Below are 19,295 nucleotides of genomic sequence, written 5' to 3' on the forward strand. Positions count from 1 at the left end.
AACAAGAAAACGAATCAAAATTGATCAAAATCTAAAAAAACAGGAGGTTCTGCACACATAAATGTTTGAAATTATTACTTCAAATGAAATATTATAAAGCCCAACAATAAGTATTTTTGCTACTTCTAAGTTAAGTTTGTATTTTTATTAACCTAATTATATTCCTTTTTAATTACAGTGACAAAAAAACTAATGTAATAGATGGAAAAGACTCATTTTTGAACGAAATGTGAACAAAATGAGAATGTTGGTAGAAATGGGCTCATTTTAATAGATCCTCATAAAATCTAAAATTATGCTTAGAATATAAATCTAAGTTTTTGTTTTAAAAAAAATACCAAAGAAGGTTTACAACATTTATCGAACTTAAAATTAAACCAAAAATAACACTGTAGTGCGAATATTTTTAGGTCTTAAGTCTATTTTTTTTCTTAATAGTTTGGAACAAAAGTAAAACGTAATACTATAGCCAGTTTACAACATAAGAAAAATGTAATTACGACTTTAAATATCGTAAAAATGACGAGAATAAAGTTCAAACTGTTAAATTACAAGAATAAAGTCATATATTTATAAGTTAAAACGTCATAGACTAAATTTATGACTTTTATCCTGTAAATTTATGTTTTAAAGTCATAAATTTATCACTTTAAATCTCGTAAGTTTACAAGAAAAAAGTCAAAAAAGTCGTAAATTTACGAAAAAAATAAATTCATGAGAAAAAAATAATAAATTGATAAGTAAAAAGTCAAACATTTATGAAAGACAAAGTCAGAAATTAATGAGAACAAAGTCAGAAATTTACAAGAAAATTATTAAATTTACATTTTTTTTTGTAAATTTGCACAGGTATAAGAAAAAAAATCATAAAATTATGTGAAAAAAATCATTGATTTACATGAAAAAGTTTTAAATTATGTGAAAAAAAATTAATAACAACAAATTTATGTGAAAAAATCAATGATTATCATGTAAAAAGTAATAAACGTATTTGAAAAAAAATTATTAACACGAAAAAAAAGTTATAAATTTACTAGAAAATTATCAAATTTACAAAAAAAATGTAAATTTATGAGAAAGTTTGCACAGGTACAAGAAAAAAATAATACAATTATGTGAAAAAAATTATTGATTTACATGAAAAAGTTTTAAATTTGTGTGAAAAAAAATTATTAACAACAAATTTATTTGAAAAAATCAATGATTATCATGTAAAAAGTAATAAGCGTATTTGAAAAAAAATTATTGATTAACACGAAAAAAAAGTCATAAATTTACTAGAAAATTATCAAATTTACGAAAAAAAATGTAAATTTATGAGAAAGTTTGCACAGGTACAAGAAAAAAATCATAAAATTATGTGAAAAAAATTATTGATTTACATGAAAAAGTTTTAAATTTCTGTGAAAAAAAAATTATTAACAACAAAAATCATAAAATTATGTGAAAAAAATCATTGATTTACATGAAAAAGTTTTAAATTTATGTGAAAAAACAACAACAAAAAAATCCTAAATCTATGTGAAAAATTCAATGATTATCATGTAAAAAGTAATAAACGTATTTGAAAAAAAATTATTGATTAACACGAAAAAAAAGTCATAAATTTACTAGAAAAAAAATCATAAATGTAAAAGAAATGAGTAATAAATGTATGAGAAAAAAATGTTAGATTAAAAAGAAAAGTCAATGTATTTATGTTTTTGTGGCTATTAAAACATGTATTTGTAAAATCTAATATTAACTTATATTTATCATAATACACAATAACTGAATTATGTCAGTGTGTTATTTTTCAATATCATTTTTATTGTATAAATGTTCCATTTATTTGCATTTATCAGTCAAGGGGCTTCAATGGGGTTCAGGTCCGGCTGATGCAGCCCTCCATCCCTCTCCTTCTTGGTCAGAAATCCCTCACAGCCTCTAGTTAGAATCTACAATGTAAAAAACAAAGAAATCCATCGAATGAGAAGGTGTGTCCAAACGTTTGGCCTGTACTGTACGAGGAACGGTCATGAAAAGCCACAAATTAGTGTATCCGTCTTGCAAAAACCATGCACAAATTACGTAACAACTGTGTTTACACGACTTAAAATATGCATGAACTGCATAATTCTCAACCAAACTAAGATTTTGAACAGCTCAAAATTGAAATCATCGGTAGAAACCCTCAACGGACGAATGAAGAGCCCAAGAGAAAGATTTCATATTTGGACATATTGTACGTAGCGGCACCTAAATAAAAAAAATTTACTTAAATATCAAAATTTGACTAATAAATCCAATTATTTATTTATTTTATGTTTTTCTTCAAAGCCAAAGAGCCAAAACAAATAGATAAAAGAGAATACTGCTGGTGTGGAGCAAAGAAAAATTCAGATTTAATGGAGTAAAACAAGATTTGAATCCTTTGTTAAGTATCTGTAAACAATCATGAAGTGATGAGAGGATGAAGCTTCATCCAGAAGTTTTTAAGCATCTTTTGAAAACTTTCCCCTGATTTTCATTTGGCTCTTCTTCTGTTTCCGTCCTTAAATCAGTTATTTTAGTTTTTCTCATTACAGCTCAAGCTTCTAACCCAACCAAATGGTTAGTTTTTAATTTTTTTTATTTGGACATTACCGGTTTGTTGTATCCTACTTTAGAAGACGAGTCTGTGATCTGTTACAGGTTTAACAGAGCGAGCTGTTACATGAAGAGGTGAGCAGAAAATACTGATGAATGTTGTCAGGAGGACCAGACGTCTTAACCTTTGGGGTTGAATATGGATTCTTTGGATCTTGCTGTAGAGTATCAGATATTTTCTCATCATCTTCATGTGGGTTCATTTAAAAAAGTTTTTAGTTGCAGCTAGTTTACTTTAAATCATTAAAAATTCTGTCTAAACTGATTTAATGTGTTTGTGATTTTTCCTGCAGTTGCTCCAGCGTCTCATCAGCAATGTAAGGTTAATATTTAATTCTTCTGTATTAGTCTTCAGCATGAACAAAATGTAAATAATTTACAAGAAAAGGAGGTTGCAACGCCTTAAATGTGCTGTTCAGGACTCTGGATCTGGAGATCTTTACCAGTGAAAAATAGGAAAACCTGTAAGATCGTAGACTGCTCGGTTAGTCCATAGAACAAAAAGGTTCATGCACTTTTTTTCTATGGGCATGCTGCTATCAACAGGTTATAGTGAAACGTGATTTTTACATGAAATATTTTGCACAAAATAAGTGGTTTGTCAAACTGTAAAAAAAAAAATCATTGCAATTTGGCGCCCCCTCGAGCAGATTGTACCATAGGCGGCCGCCAAGCTCGCCTATGCCCCTAAATCCAGCGCACACGGACTTAGCAGTTTGGGGGCAACAAGTTAGCGATACAGCTACAAGGTCAGACGTGTTTAAGAATAAACGAAATTGAGTCCTTTAACGCGTTTCAGCCCCCAGTGTTCACACTGGACAAGCAGGGTAGGGCTTCTGTTTTTTTTTCTACTGTTTACCAGCATATATGGGGCTAGAATTTGGAGCCAGAATTAAGACTTCAGTTTTGTTTTTTATAAATTTTATTTTTTACTTGTAACTTTTGTTTTATACCTCTACTTCGCATTTTGTCTGATACCCACGGTTGGAAGAAGCTCGGTGTGAATGTTAAATGGTGCAAATCTTGTAAATCTTGCTCCAGGCTATCACGATAGATAAGAGACTTGGGCCCAATCCAAATTCTTCTCTTCACTTATACATCCAAACGGAGAGTTATGACAAAATAGTGTCTCTTATTTTGGACGTCACTTTCGTTCTTGGACTCGTCCTCAAAGCTTCACTCTTTGTGGACTTAATCCTGCAGTAATCAGCCTTCCTCCAACACCTTCAGATCAGAAAAACAATCAGAATTCTCTAAGTTTCTCTAAGTTGTCGTTTTATGAATCCATATTTCAACAATTACTGTAAGCGTTTCTATTTCAGAGGTGGATCCTCCAGTTAGACATGAGGAAATCCATCAATTCCCTGTTCCAGCCTTCGACTTGTTTTCAGATGCACTGAATAGAAAAGCAGCTTTTCTCTGAATGTTATCACCTCAAACGTTTCAATTACATTTTTTTTTCTTTTCCCTCCTTATCCAAGTGTCATTTCATGGCTTTTAAAAACTGATGAACATCTTGGCAGTTGCTGCTGACCGAGCCTTTTCCACGTGTGGGAGTGAATTACATTTTGGGAAGGTTTTATTAGCAACAATGAGACATCAAAATGAGATTCTATTTTCAGTCAGGCAGACCTTTTTTCTGTAAAAAATCACCCTGGGACAGTTGGTTTCTTGATTTCCCTCTCCAATTAAGACACATAATTATGCGTATTGTGTCAAAAGTTGAACAAATAAATGTCAAATAGATATTGACTGTGAGGATCCCTAAACAGTCACTTTCAAAGCAGCTTTTATTGTGAAAAATGAATTCTCTGTGAGGATAAACTTCAGACTTCCCGGTGGGCCAAGATTAAATATTACAAAGCAGATGAATCACAACGTGAACACAGGATGACACTTTAAGCAAAGTGACTAATAAATAATCTAGGACCTCCCAGGATGCACTGCTGCTGTTTTTGTACATCAGCACTCTGAAGACAATCCGGCTGAGTGAGACGGGAGGAAAAGTGTTGGGAGTCTGACAGCACAGCCGGCAGCTGACGTGGGGCGGGTTCAGATGTCTGCTGAGCTGCACCGCTTCAGGAGGGTTGGCAGGTGTGCACATCGCCGCCTTCAGAGGTTTCCCACAACCAGAATCTAGCATTTCATATGAAAACAAGTCAAGATGAGAGCAAAATGTGCTTAAAGACCCATTAACACGTTCTTTCTTTGTTTGTTTTTGCTCCCATTTGTTATGAGATAAAACATTCCCCACCTGACAGGTGCGCCACATCTGATTGGAGAGCTTGATAATTGCACAGGTGTGCCTCAGAATGGCTGCAATAAAAAAAATCGTGCTGTTTTGTTGGGGTATCGTTATGATTTTATCGATACTACTCCTCGATTCTAGTGGCGGTGGAAATAAATCCATTCTTAGATGCATCGATTATGATCCAAAAATGGTTGTGAATCGTTTCATGGATTTGAAATTATTGAAAAATATATATGATTTAAAGGGGACATATCACGCTTTTCTTAAGTCTTTCAGAGTAAACTATATCCATATATATGATCAGATATTACCAAATTATTTATGAAATATAAGTTATTGTTGGAAACTATTTTCATACCCAGAAGTAAAACAACTCGATCTCTGAGGCTTCTTGGGGGTACCGCCCATTTCATGACATCACCCTAGAGCCGTCCTCGTCAGCGTTTCATCCAGATAGAAAAAAACATAAAAAAATATATATATTAATGCACATACGGTGTTGCCTGGGCGTTTATCCCCCAAATTTGTCACAGACCAAATGTTGATGACTAATGGGTTAATTTTTCTTTGAAAGTTGATAACAAAATGTAAACAACACCAGATGAACATTTCAGGATTTGTTAAAAGGATGAGAACATTTTTCCGATTAGAACTGGCTGTGAACATTTTTTTTCTCTTTGAAGCTTCATTAATCTCTGTATAAAAAATGATTTTGTGTCCAAATAGTCCTCTCCCTTTCTCCCCCAGTAAATAGTCTGTTTCCGTTCTTCACCAGAAAATAGTCCTTCTCTTTTCTCCATCAGGAAATAGTCTGCTCCCTTTCTCCGTCAAGAAATTGTCTTCTCCCTTTCTCCACCAGAAAATAGTCCTTCTCCCTTTCTCTGCCTGGAAATAGTCTGCTCCCTTTCTCCGTCAGTACATATTCTTTTACCTACTTCCATCAGGAAATAGTCTGCTCCCATCTTCCTTTAGGAAATAGTCTTCTCCCATTTTCCATCAGGAAGTTTACTCCTTTTCTCCATCAGGAAATACTCTTCTCCCCTTCATCATCAGGAAATAGTCTGCTCCTGTATTCCACCAGGAAGTAGTCTGCTCCTCTTTTCCACCAGTAAACAGTCCTCTTCATTTCTCCACCTGTAAATAGTCCGCTCCCTTTTTCCACCAGGAAATACTCTGGTTCCCTGCTTCCTTCTCCACCAGTACATAGTCATCCCATTTTCTCCATCAGGAAATAGTCTTCTCCCTTTTTCCATCAAGAAATAGTCTTTCCCTTTCTCTGTCATTATATATTCTTTTACCTATATCCATCAGGAAATAGTCTGCTCCCATTTTCCATCAGGAAATAGTCTTCTCCCATTTTCCATCAGGAAGTTTGCTCCTTTTCTCCATCAGGAAATACTCTTCTCCCCTTCATCATCAGGAAATAGTCTGCTCCTCTTTTCCACCAGTAAACAGTCCTCTTCATTTCTCCACCTGTAAATAGTCCGCTCCCTTTTTCCACCAGGAAATACACTGCTTCCCTGCTTCCTTCTCCACCAGTACATAGTCATCCCCTTTTCTCCATCAGTAAATAGTCCTCTCCCTTTCTCCACATGGATATAGTCTTCGCTCCTTCTCTATCAGGAAATAGTCTGCTCCCTTATTCCACCAGTAAATAGTCCTCTCTCTTTCTCCATCAGGAAATACTAGTCCTTTCCCCTTTTCCACCTGGAAATACTCTGCTTCCTTTTTCACCAGGAAACAGTCATCTCCCTTTCTCCACCATAAAATTGTCTTCTCCCTTTCTCCATCAGGAAATAGTCTACTTCCCATCTCCATCAGGAAATAGTCTTCTCCCTTTCTCCAACAGTACATAGTCATCTCACTTTCTCCATCAGGAAATAGTCTTTTCATTTTTCTACCAGGAAATAGTCTGCTCCCTTTCTCCTGTCATCTCCCCAATATTCCTGTCTGCTTGCTCCATTGTTGGAAACATTCAGGATTTATGTCAACATGTGTATTTTCCTCCCCAGAAGACTCTTCCTGGAGGGGGCGGTTCTCACCTTGTGATGTCAGCATGTGAGAACCCGCTCGTTTCCGTGGGTATGGGAGGGGCTGCTGCTGAGAGCGCAGGTTTTTAGAGGATTACTCAGAAATGCGAATCAAAATACTGCTTTGGGGTTCTTTATAGTGAGGAATGAACAGTACTTAACGTTTAAAGTCCAACTGCTGGGATTTGACAAGAGATTCGGGACTGACAAAGGGGTTCACATAGGATGGAAATACTGTAGGTATGTGGGATGCTTACCTGGTTGACCAATCAAAACACAGACTGTCAGTCCTTCTAGTGTTTTCATTCAAGTCCCATTAGCTGTCATGGATCTAAGTGTGTAAAACTGCTCTTTTAGTCTTTGGTACGACTCAACCTGGATTTAAACTCATGAACTTTCAGCTCCAGGCCTCTGAGCTGGTCTGTACAACAAAAAATCTGTTCTACATATTTGATGGTACTAAAAAACATCCTCATAATAGATATAGTCCTCAAAAATATATTATTTTAAGTGCTAGTGAATAAATAACTTATGCCTAAGAGATGCGACGGGGTCGTGATACAAAAAAAAATCATGCAACATTTATCTTGTTCTTGCAGCTCTTATGTTAATGCGGGGTGTGTTTTTCCACGTCTGCAGACCAAAGAACATTCTGAAATGTACAAAATAGTGTAAAAATAATGCAGGATTTGCTGAGGGATTTTTTTACTCCACAGGTATCAGATGCAATTAACCGACCTGATAACTTTGAGCGGATTTGCTGCAGAAAGTCGTCTAAGAGTGGAGCAGAGAAACACGATACCTGAGCCCTTTCCATCAAACTCACCACAGAGCAGAAGAACATCTGTAACCATGGCGATACAAAACAAAGAGGAGCTGAAATGATGCAGATGAAAACTTGATTAAAACATCATAAAGACGGATGGAAAGAGGCCGACGGAAGAACGGGGAGAGGCCAAAATGAGGCAGAAGACCCAGAGGAGAGGTTCCTTCCCTCCACTCAAAGGCAGAAATATAATTACTGCCGTTTGTTCTGGAGCCGCTGATACACATTGAAAGGCCTAAATTATGCTGATCGTTAATGGACCGAGTGAGAGCAAAATGAACAGCTCTGCACAAAACACATAAACAAAGTGATGACAAACAATAAACAGCATTTTTACTGCTTTCTTGCTCTCGTGAACAAAATGAGCAGCTATGAAAGACATTAAAGCGACTAATCAACGGGAAAAGATCGGAGCCGTGTTGTTGTTGTTGTTGTTGCAGCGACTCTGCTTTAGTGATTGATTAAAGACGAAACGCTTTACAGGGATGATTGCGAGATGACTCTGACATTTCATGCTATCGCAGCCACACGATTTATTACACAACTTTGGTTTCAGAGTCAAGAAAGAAAAAACTATTAATGAACAAAGAAAGAAGTCTTTACAGTTGTGGAGTTGCTTGCACTTTTTTCTTCCTTCTTTTTCACTATTTGCTTAATTGTTAAGAACATATTAATGTTGACTTGACAACAAATGTATTGATCAGCATCAAGGACATTTCAGTCTGTGTCACTGAACGTGATTCGTAGGGTAGGGGCGTCCAGTTTCGCTGTAAGTCAATGTACAGATGCGTTTTGGCGCATTTTTTTCCAGAGATCAAATATCTGAACTTTGGTAAAGAATTTCTATCTTGTCAACCAATCAGGAAATCAGCTTTTTGCCTCTAACGTATTGATGAGTTGATCAGGGGATGGAATCCAAAACCAACAAAGAGAATAGACTTAACGTGAGTGTTAAAGTTTGCTTCTTTTTTTCACTCAGACAAAACTAAAACTATCTTCTAGTTTTATTCCTATTGTTATATTTCCTCTCCTCTTACTAATGCGGGACAGAAAGTTGTCAAACTGGATATGGAAGTACCGCTGAAGGTGCCAGTCATTCAGACGCAGCTACTGGCAATCAACCCACCCCTCCACCAACTACCCAGCCAAGCCACCCACCCAACCCATTCACCAACCAACTAGGCCACCGACAAACCAACCTGCCCACCCAACCCACTACCCAACCAACCCATTCAGCAACCAACTATCCCACCAACAAACCAACAAACCCACCCAGCAACCAACCAACCGACCCACCCTTCCACCAACCAGCCCACTGACAAACCAACCAACCAACAAAACCACCTTTCCACCAACAAACTAACCAATTAACCCACCCAGCCACTACCCAACCAAACCATCCACCAACTAACTAACCATCCCCCCAATAAACTAACCAACCAACCAACAAACCCATCAACCAACCAACCCAGCTTTCCACCAACCAACCCACTGACAAACCAACCCACCCATCCACCCACTACCCAGCCAAACCACCCACCCACCAACCAGCCCACCGACAAACCAACAAACCAACCAACCCACACACCCTTCCACCAATCAACCAATCAACCCATCCATCCACCCAACCAAACCACCCACCCAGAACTAACCAACCAACCCACCGACCCAACCCACTACCCAACAAACCCATTCACCGACCAACCAGGCCTCCAACAAACCAATAAACCAACCCACCATCCACCAACCAACCAGCCCACCAACAAACCCACCAACCTACCCATAACCAACCAACCCAGATTACAGCCAACCAACCATCCAACCATGCAACACAGTATGAACACACACTGGCTGGGATAGGCCCTAGCAACCTTGTGACCCCTAAGGGGATTGAGTTCTGGTTCTGGTTCTGAGGACGGTTTCATATGTAACATGAGCAGCAGCTTCTACAAAAACGAGCAACACATGTGAAGGACTTTAATCAAACAGACGAGCGTTTAGAGCTTCCCAGCCGACAGTCACTCTGTAAAACATCATTTACTCCACATCTGATCTCTGATCCCAAATCTCCTCTAAATGAAAACGTAACGACAAACAGGAAAGATGTTCTGCCAGCGCCGTCCTCCAGCAACTCCTTCGATGCAGCCACATTTTTTTTTTTCCCTGAATGAAGTTCATCAACACAACTACCTGTTCCTGTCCACTGAGGCGGCACACTATCCGCTTTGTGTGAACGAGGCATCAAGTGACACATCAAAAGCCTCCCGGTAAAGGAGGGCCGGCAAAGCCCCAGGAGGATCGCTGTCACGCAGAGTCTGGCTAAAAGAAAGCGATGAAGTTGCTCTGCAGAAAGGTCGTAAGTCTTTGTCTCAGACATGGTGGTCATTACCGCCCTGATGAGGCCGTACAAACTTCTGAAGTTCCCACACTCTGTGCGGTTCTAAGACCCAGCAGCCCTCATGAAATTAAAGAATCTTAAAGCATCTTATATTTAAAGCTTTTTTCTCATTTTCCGCACAGAGCAGATCCCACTCACTCTGCTGCCACCAGAAAACGACGGGAAGACGAAGCCACAGGGGCTCACCTTCCACAGCCTTTTTATCTGCTTCTACGGGTAAAAATAACTCCTGCAGCCTCTTAGCTCAGCTCAGAGTGTTTTTATTTGGTTCTCTGTGTCGGCTCTGACCCTGTTGTTTGAAACCATCAAGGAATGTGACGCGAGAGCGTCTGCTCTGATGCTGTTTTATTAGACTAAGTGGGTGAAAGTGTTCGTATTTTAAAGAGAGGAACAGTAATGTGGAACAAAGCAAGCCAACAAGAGCCACAGAAATGCTTTTGATTTCTGTTAGAACAAGTATCTCAATCAACTACTAGCCATTTTGATTGACTGCAGGGTGTCCACTAAAATGTGAAAATGAACACCTATAAATGAAGTTTTGGTCACATGACTTGGGGTGTTTGTATTATTGGATTGGCCTAAACCCCAGTTGGTAACTGTCCTTGGACCATAGGTGGACATACATTAAGATAATAGCAAGACAGTAGAAATGATTTCTATCCTTCAGTTTCTCTATCAAATGTTGGTATCAACGGCAATGTTGGCTTTCACTTTAAAGACCCACTCCAATGAAAATCATGTTTTTTGGGGTTTTTTGGGGGCACCAGGCAAACAATATCACGAGGTCTGTAGCTCTAGTTAAATCTTTAACTAGGGTAATATATTAAATAACTTCCGTATTGGCCCAGTTTAGATCAGTGACAAGAATCCAAGGGATCTGTGGTTTTACTTGGAGTGTTTTTGGTCATGTCTTGAGTTTCGACCACCATCCCTAACACAATGACCTGACCTGATACCCCTCACATCCGACTGGCTGCAGAAAACCTAAATGTGTTCTGGACTTTTCTTGTTTTGTTCTTCCATGCCCTCTCTTCCTAGAGATTTGGGAATCTGGGATCTGCCTCTTTGAGGAGGGGTACTGTAGGGGTTCTGTGATTTTAATTGGAGTGTTTTTGGTCATGTCTTGAGTTTCGACCACCATCCCTGACAGAATGACCTGATCTGATGCCCCTCACATCCATCTGGCTGCGGGGAACCCAAATGTTTTCTTCTTCCATGCCCCCTCTTCCTAGAGATTTGGGCATCTGGGATCTGCCTCTTTGGGGAGGGGTACTGTAGGGGGTACTGTGATTTTGATTGGAGTGTTTTTTTGGTCAAGTTCTGAGTTCATCTGCCAGTCCCACCAGTTCAAGGTTAATCATGATTTACAGCTGTTTTCATTTACGTTAATTGCCATCAGCCTATTTAATTTTCAGGTTTTCAGTTTATATCTTTTATCTTTATATCTTTTTTTGTTATGTTTGACTTTATTCAGTAAATATAAAAATTTCCGCTACCTTGCTCAGTCTCCTGCGTTTGGGTCCTCCACCACCATCCCTGACATTTTTTTATACATCACGATATAGTTTTTTCTTTTTTTCATATCGTGCGATAACGATATATATCACGATATAAACCCAATAACTATATCTGTCAAATTTGAGCTCATGAGAGAACGGTGTAATCATTAGCATTATTTAGATTTAAACATTTAGTCCTGCTTCCTGACTGGATGCTGTTAAAATCGCCACATGTTCTGCTGTTTAATCAGTCAAACTAGACGCTACACATTTAAAGCGACCCCGTTGTGTCTCCCGTCGCTTGTGTGCCGTCAGACGGTGAAGGAGAAGAAGACAAAATAAATTCACCAAACGAAAAACTCACAAACATAAGTAATTAGATGCAATCATTTACTCAATATGTGGTGACTAACCATCTAACTTTAACTCGCCAAAGAGGAGAAAACATTTGTAACTGGCGAGTGTTTTTAGGACCCTTCAAAATAAAAGTCTATCGCGATATACTCATTTCCTATCACAATAAAATTATAATTTTATCGCATAGCCCTTGTTATGATAATCCTTCAAATTCTGAAATCACATTTAAAGGCTAAAGATATTCATTTTATAAATATATAATTTTATAATCACTCACTTTCTATTAGGAACAAATGATGTTAAATCAGGAAAAAATTTGGTCTGGAAAACGCCAAATCTGGCAACGCTGATTCTGATCACTGACTTGACTGTTGAGTTGGAATATTCAATATTTTATGACAAAGTAAAGTAATTACACATTTTAGACAGTTTTAGTAAGTATTCCCAGTTGCAACATGGTGTTTGAGTTAATTCCAAACATTTACAGGGTTTGGGGGCTGAATACAGGATTTCTAGTTTTGTGTATGTATTTATCCATAATCGTATTTTGTATTGAGAGAACAGTAACAATACAGACTCGCAGTTTCTGTTCCGTTTCTTCTAAAAGGTGTGAAAACTCAACAATAATCTCTTTCTGTTCGACATTATACTTCACACATAATAAATCAGGACATTTTCTTTTTTGTGTGAAAAGACTTTCGCGAGTCTTTGGGTGACACCAGTAGTTAAAGAACAGTTGATGTAATCAAACTGACTCCTCTGGCGTGTATCCAGAGCGCCATGAGCCCAGCCCATCTCCCTTTGCACGCCGCCATTGTGTCATTCCTCTGTTTATTGTCACCTTATCTTCTGACTGTGATTGGTCCACAAAGGCTCATGCTTGAAGTCAACACGTCAATAATTCATCCTCGTAATCAATTATACAAACACTCATTCTTTATTTGTCAGCTTCCTGAAAACTTTTTCCCAACCGTCTTTACCTCAAAACATCGGATTCATTTGCTTTATTCATCCAAGTGTTCAGATGATTTATCAGGTCACGTAAAATTTAAAGTTTTTTTTGTTTGTTTTTACTTCAATGTAAGTTAAAAACAAATAATTTTTCTTTCCAAGTATTTATATAATTTTATATACACTAAATGTACCTTTTAATACGTAGAAATATTAGATGTTAGATCACATCATGTGCACTTTTTACTTTAAAAATGTTGAATTAAAGCAGAAACATAAAAAAGATAATTTCTTTTTAAAGTAAATCCCTTAAAATATACCCCTCATTAATGCAAATTTATCCTCTGTAGAGGACATTTCTAAACCTAAAATTCTCCAAATACCTGCATACTGGTAAATTAACTTTACCACGCCCAATATTCCCTTTCACCCAATAGTAAATTAACTGAATTAACCCTCAAAGATGCAATAAAACAGAAGAATTTGAAAGAATCTGGTCCTTGAAGTCCTATATGGGACAGAAAAACACATAAACAAACAGTCTAATGAGGAAACAAGACAGAACACGTCCCTGTGAGTTCTTCATCTCTTCCCTGACCTTTTTCTGTGTTTGTCTGCTTCCTGGGAGAACAGAACGTCAAACTTCTCATTTCCATAGTTCTGTTCAAACTAATTGCTACAAAAGTGAAAATGAATTCCATGCGTCCTCACTTTTGTACTGTCAGAAAACTGGAAAGAAATGAGCACCAAAGCCTCAGATGCAGTGACACTTCTGCAGAAAGTCTGAAAATCTTTCCTCACATCAAAATGAACGATAAAAGCTGACTGATCAGTAGATGATCCATAGAGCTTCAGTGAAACTCGGACATCATGTTTGAAACTTTTAGATAAAATATTGTAACTTAATGTGCTTTTACACTGAAAGGGCTCGATTGGGGTAAATTCAATAAGCAACATTTAACTTTTATCCAAAACAAACAACTAAATTGAAAAGTTACAGAGAAAAGAGAACATTTAAGAACCAACACAACAATGTTAGCATAAAAATACTGATAAAAACGCCTTATTTAACCACTATCTACACATTTATAACATTATTTAAATACAACAAATAGTCATATAAAATAAAAAAAAATAACAATATATAGGTTATTCTCACTGTGTGGTTTTGAAAATTAGCTAAACTTTTCCCGCCAAAAGAGTTCATGGAGGCAGCCATTTTGAAATCTTTAGGAAAAGCCCTTCTACTGCCTCTAGTGCAGGGTAAAAGAGCCATTTGGGCTTGTTTTCTACTGAACATTGAAGAGGTTACTGTAGCCTTTAAGAAAATTGGCATTCATGACCTTCTAATTGTTTTTTTTTTATTTTTTAGTAAATGTGAATTATGTTAAGTATTTTTGGCATGAACAAAGGCAAAAATATAAAAAGAAACTAGCATTTCTCAAAATGGATTTTTTTTTTTGTTTTTACCTTTTACCTTTAGTAGAGGTCAAATTAGCGAAAAAAATAGCTAGTTGCTTAATTACTAGCTGAACTCCAAATTAGCAAAAAATAACAGTAAATGAAATCAACCAAAAATGTTAGCATGTTGCTAAAACAAAAGCTAAACTCTAAATTAGCCTAAAAACACTAGCAGATAGCAAATTAGTAAAAAATGTTAGCCTAAAATATTGGCTAAACTAGCATAAAAAAACTCATTAGAGGCCAAATTAGCCAAAAAAAAACCCACAATGCTAGCTCATTGCTCAATTAGTAGCTTAACTCCAAAATAGCCTAAAATTTCTTAGTAAACTTAATTAGTCAAAAATGTTAGCATGTTGCTAAAATAGAAGCTAAATTTTAAATTATCCCCAAAAACATTGAGTAGATAAATTATCTGAAACATCAGCATTTTGCTAAAATATTAGCTAAACTCCTAATCAGCATAAATAGCTTAACTCCAAAATAGCCTAAAATTTCTTAGTAAACTAACTTAGTCAAAAACGTTAGCATGTTGCTAAAATAGAGGCGAAACTCTAAATTAGCCTAAAAACCCCAGTAGACAACAAGCTAGCAAAAAACGTTACCATGTTGCTAAAACAGAAGCTAAACTCTAAAATTTCTGAAAAATTACTTTATTTTATTTTTTCTTCAGCCAGAGAGCCACCATGGAGAGGTAAAAGAGCCACATGTTGCAGGTTGCAGACCTCTGCTCTGGTGGAACGATGATGAACTACAAGGCAGAAAACATGGACTAAATCGCTTTTTATCAAAAGTTTTGATCAAATGTCAAGTATGATACGAATGATTATGTAATGGTCCTACATAAAGGAAGTTATATAACAAACTATATATTTATGTACCTTATTTTGAAAATGACAGCCAAAAAACAACATAAATGTGTCTTTTTCTTTACTGTATTGTGTTATTCATTTGTTATAGTAAAAACTTGCATCATTTGAATTATTTATTTGACTTGCTATCAATTTCCCACTTTGCCCCAAATAATTCACCAAAACGTCTTCACCCATTTTTTTTTCTTAACCTCTCTGCAGCTTTTCACATTCAGCCCCTTTAAAGGCCTTTTTGTGGTTCTTTTGTTGCACACAAAGAAAATCCAATTCTCTTCTGCAGTGATTCAGAACTGCTCCTGTTCTATTTCTGACTCCATCTCTCTACTGAGATACAATATTAAAAAAAAAAGTGACTCATGTATGATTCAGAGAATCAGGATCGCGATTTTTGCTCCTGTGTGCTGCGGCGTTCATTCTGCAATGCAAATAGCATTCAGCAGTGCATCCTGGGAAAAATAAAAACACACTTCTGTTGTTGAGGGCTTGTTTGATGTTGCTTGTTAAAGTTTTTGCAGAACAAAGACAAAAAAACAAAAAAGTTGAATATTTATAGATTAAAACATAAACAAAATTTACACTTTTATTCAAAAAAACTTGGATTAAAAGTAAGTTTTAGATGCTCAGTTTACACTTTTCATTTGTTGAATATTATTTTTTTTAAAGAAATGCCTTCCACAACTCCAAGACGTTCAATAGTTTATTTTAAAAGCTTCATCATAACCACCTGATGTGGAGCCTTTTAATACTTAAAGGATTATCCGTCACATTAAAGAAGCTCTCCTGTGAGTGCTGTGCCGTGCTAGGCCTGGCAGGGCCTGTTGTTTTCCAATCTTCAGAAATGCTCAATTATTCAGCGGTGTATTGTTTGGCTGCAGTGAAGCAGATGTCACAGATCAGTGAGCGTGCACAAGTGTGCTACATGTGAGTTTCCTGCTGTCATGGACTTAAAAAAGACACCGGGATTCAGAAACTCAATTTATAGACAACTGGGGAGCAGAAAAGGGGGATTTTCCAGGACCAACATGTCTTTGTGGGTAATTTACTTTTTATTTTCATTATTTTTTTGGTTTGATTAAATGGATTTCTATTCAAGAAATTATTAGCATTTTTACTTTTACAGAAAAAAAAAATGTTTTCAGCATCTTCCATGAAAAAAAGGTGCTTTTAAAGATCATCCTTTGTTCTGATTGGTTGGCTTTTAAGGCTATAGTAAATTCATGTATTTTTATGTGGCTTTTTTATACAAAAACATAAGTATGAAGCCAAAATCTGTACGTCAAACGCCCCTAATGCCAGAGTTGCATACTATTAGTTAAAGTTAAAGACTCATTCCATTAAAAATTGTGTTTTTAACATGTTTTGGTGGCATTTTTCTCATACTGGAGGACAAAAATATAAATAAACTTAAGCTTTGGGCCTTCAGAGAATGTTGTAAAGCGCTGTAAGTATAAACTATTTATTGAAATCGCTGTAAATCTGGAGCAGAAAAAAAAATCAGTTTGAGAAAGGTCTCATTTGTGATGTAGAAAATTCGCTACGCGGGCCACAAGCTCCCTGCTCCGCTCCATTTTGATGCATCTGCTGATTGATGACTAGATCCTTTTCCGAGCTGGAATCTGGGTCAAAACTGTACAGCTGAAAAGCTCTAATAATGTTCGCCAGTTTTGTTGCACCAGTCATGGTAACCTAGGGATTTGAGGGGCTGTAAGCTAGCGAGCAGAGCCGGTCTTGGGCATAGTCGAGCTAGGCGGCCGCCTAGGGTGCCATCTGGTGGAGCGGATGCCAAATTGCAATGTTTTTTTTTTTAACAGTTTGACAAACCACTTATTTTGTGTAAATTGTAAAAAGAAATATTAATTAAAACCATAAATAAATTGTTATTCCTTATTTAAAACATTAAGGATGAAAAGGCGGCAAAACGAACATTCAGAGACAGCTTTATGGTCAAAAAAAGGAAGACTCAAAGCAGAGGTTTGTCTGTTTTACTTACATTAATTTGCTTACCCACCCCCCGGCTCCCCATTCCAGTCCAAAAAATAATATTGTTTTTTTTTTTTTGTTGGAATAGAATAATTTAACTGGCATTGTCTTCTTCTCCTCTCTTTAGACCCTTACCAACGGACACTGGAGATGCCTGTCAAAAAATCGACCTTGCTAAAGCTTAGCGCGGTTAGCGCCTCTGCCTTCCATTGCAGAGGTTTGTGTTCCGGTTAGGAAGAATTGTAATTAATCATTTTTTAGGTGGTTATTATTTAGTCCTTGACAATTTAAAGAAAAAAGTATATATATGTTTCATCGTATTCCAGACAGTTGCGATACTTGCTTTTTGTCAGGCCACGGTATTTGTGGGAATGGGTGTAAACTATTGACTGTATATGAAAACTGGATTGAGTGACCCCTCCCCCTTTGCGCTCCAAACAGGAAGTACCTGCTGGCTCCATGAAGCCAAAACAGACTTCTATAGAGGAATAAACAGCTATTACTCAGTCATCATATTTGTCAGGATAACCATTCCTGTTCTGATACATTTTATTAACCTTTTGTTCTTTATAATAATATAATTTAATATATAATAATATTATTGGACCATAACAAAATTGAAAAAACATCGTTTAGTCTGATGAGTCTCCATTTCTGCTGCTACTTCAGATGTAAAGTCATTATTTTGGCTCAACAACATGAAAGTATGGATCCATCCTGCCTTGGATAAACAGTTGAAGCTGGTGGTGGTAGGATAATGGTGTGGGAATACCTTCTTAGAACACTTTGGTGCACTTTTAGTACCAATTGAGCATCAATACAATGGGCCGGTTTGAGTCCTTTCTGCGTAGAGTTTGTGTTCCCTAGAGGCACAAACTGATGAGCTATAACTAGACACATGCTAGTTTTTCAGTCATAAACCTCCATGTGTTCATCCAATATCTCAGAATACTTTCTAATTCTTAATTCACTGTCTTGAACTAATCAGTAGCAATGACTGTAAACATGTTAGCAATCATGTACCTTGTCCATAAAAGTCAACTTTATTTAAACGGCTGTAAAAGAACAAGAGCGGCATATTACAACCAATCTAGCGTTACATAAGACCCCGGTTACAGCTACAGTCCCCGGTGCATGTGTGGGTGGACTCAATGCATACAAAGTATTTTGTAGATAAGTGGATAGGGAGGGGAGTGGAATAAAGCCACAGGATTCTCTGCTTCACAGAAACTGGTTTATTTGCTGGATTTTTAGTGTAGTTGAAGTTTTGAAGCCGTCAGAGTCTCCAGAATCTTTCAATAACTTGTATAGCTGCTCTCTCCTTTGGTACTGAAAAATATATTTGGGATAGTCACTGATATTAGGGTCTTTAGGATTCAGTTATGCACTTTAATGCCTCCTTGAAGTGTCAAATATAAGACTTTGTAGTTTTTAAGTGCAGAAGATTTTGATGATTAAATAATCGCATGAACTAAAGTTTTATGACAATCTAGTTTTATTAAAATTAAAACAATATCATAGACAAGCAGGAAGAGAGAGTCTGTACACGGAGTATGGAGCAGGGGTGTTAAACTCAATCGCACAGATCAAAAACACACCTTAGGTACAGGGAAAACATTTAAACACTCTAAAACTACATTTTTAAAACTTAAAAAGCGCAACTTTTTATCATTATTATGAACTAGATATACAGCATTACCTGCAATAATATTAGTGTGAATGCTGTAAGCTGAATTTGGTCATTGAAGATGGTAGTGCTGATAAGTGAAGATGATGAAATTAATGGGGGAAATCACTGAAGCTAATAACTGAAAACACTGAAGCTGATAACTAGCTAAAATATTAGCTAAATGCCAAATTAGCCTAAATACTAAACAAATAAAACCCAGATTATCCAGAACAGCTAGCATTTAGCTGAAAAATTAGCTCAACTTCAAAATAGTCTAAACAAAAATTAAAAAAAGCCAAAAGTAGCCAAAACAGCTAGCATGTAAATATCATCCTAACTCCAAAATAGCCTAAAAAACAACAAAAAAAAAAAA

At 36.6% G+C, this 19,295-nt stretch overlaps 1 long non-coding RNA gene across 1 annotated transcript in view; it reads right to left on the reverse strand.

Moving 5' to 3' along the window:
- Positions 1-1,506: 1,506 nt before the first annotated feature.
- Positions 1,507-19,295, reverse strand: part of LOC112162525 — a 113,356-nt gene continuing 95,567 nt past the window's right edge. Inside the window, exon 8 of the long non-coding RNA XR_002922080.2 lies at positions 1,507-1,937. This is a non-coding gene — a long non-coding RNA (uncharacterized LOC112162525). The remainder of the gene's footprint in view (positions 1,938-19,295) is intronic.

The sequence above is a fragment of the Oryzias melastigma genome, linkage group LG11 (genome assembly GCF_002922805.2).
Source record: "Oryzias melastigma strain HK-1 linkage group LG11, ASM292280v2, whole genome shotgun sequence".
Classification (NCBI taxonomy): domain Eukaryota; kingdom Metazoa; phylum Chordata; class Actinopteri; order Beloniformes; family Adrianichthyidae; genus Oryzias; species Oryzias melastigma.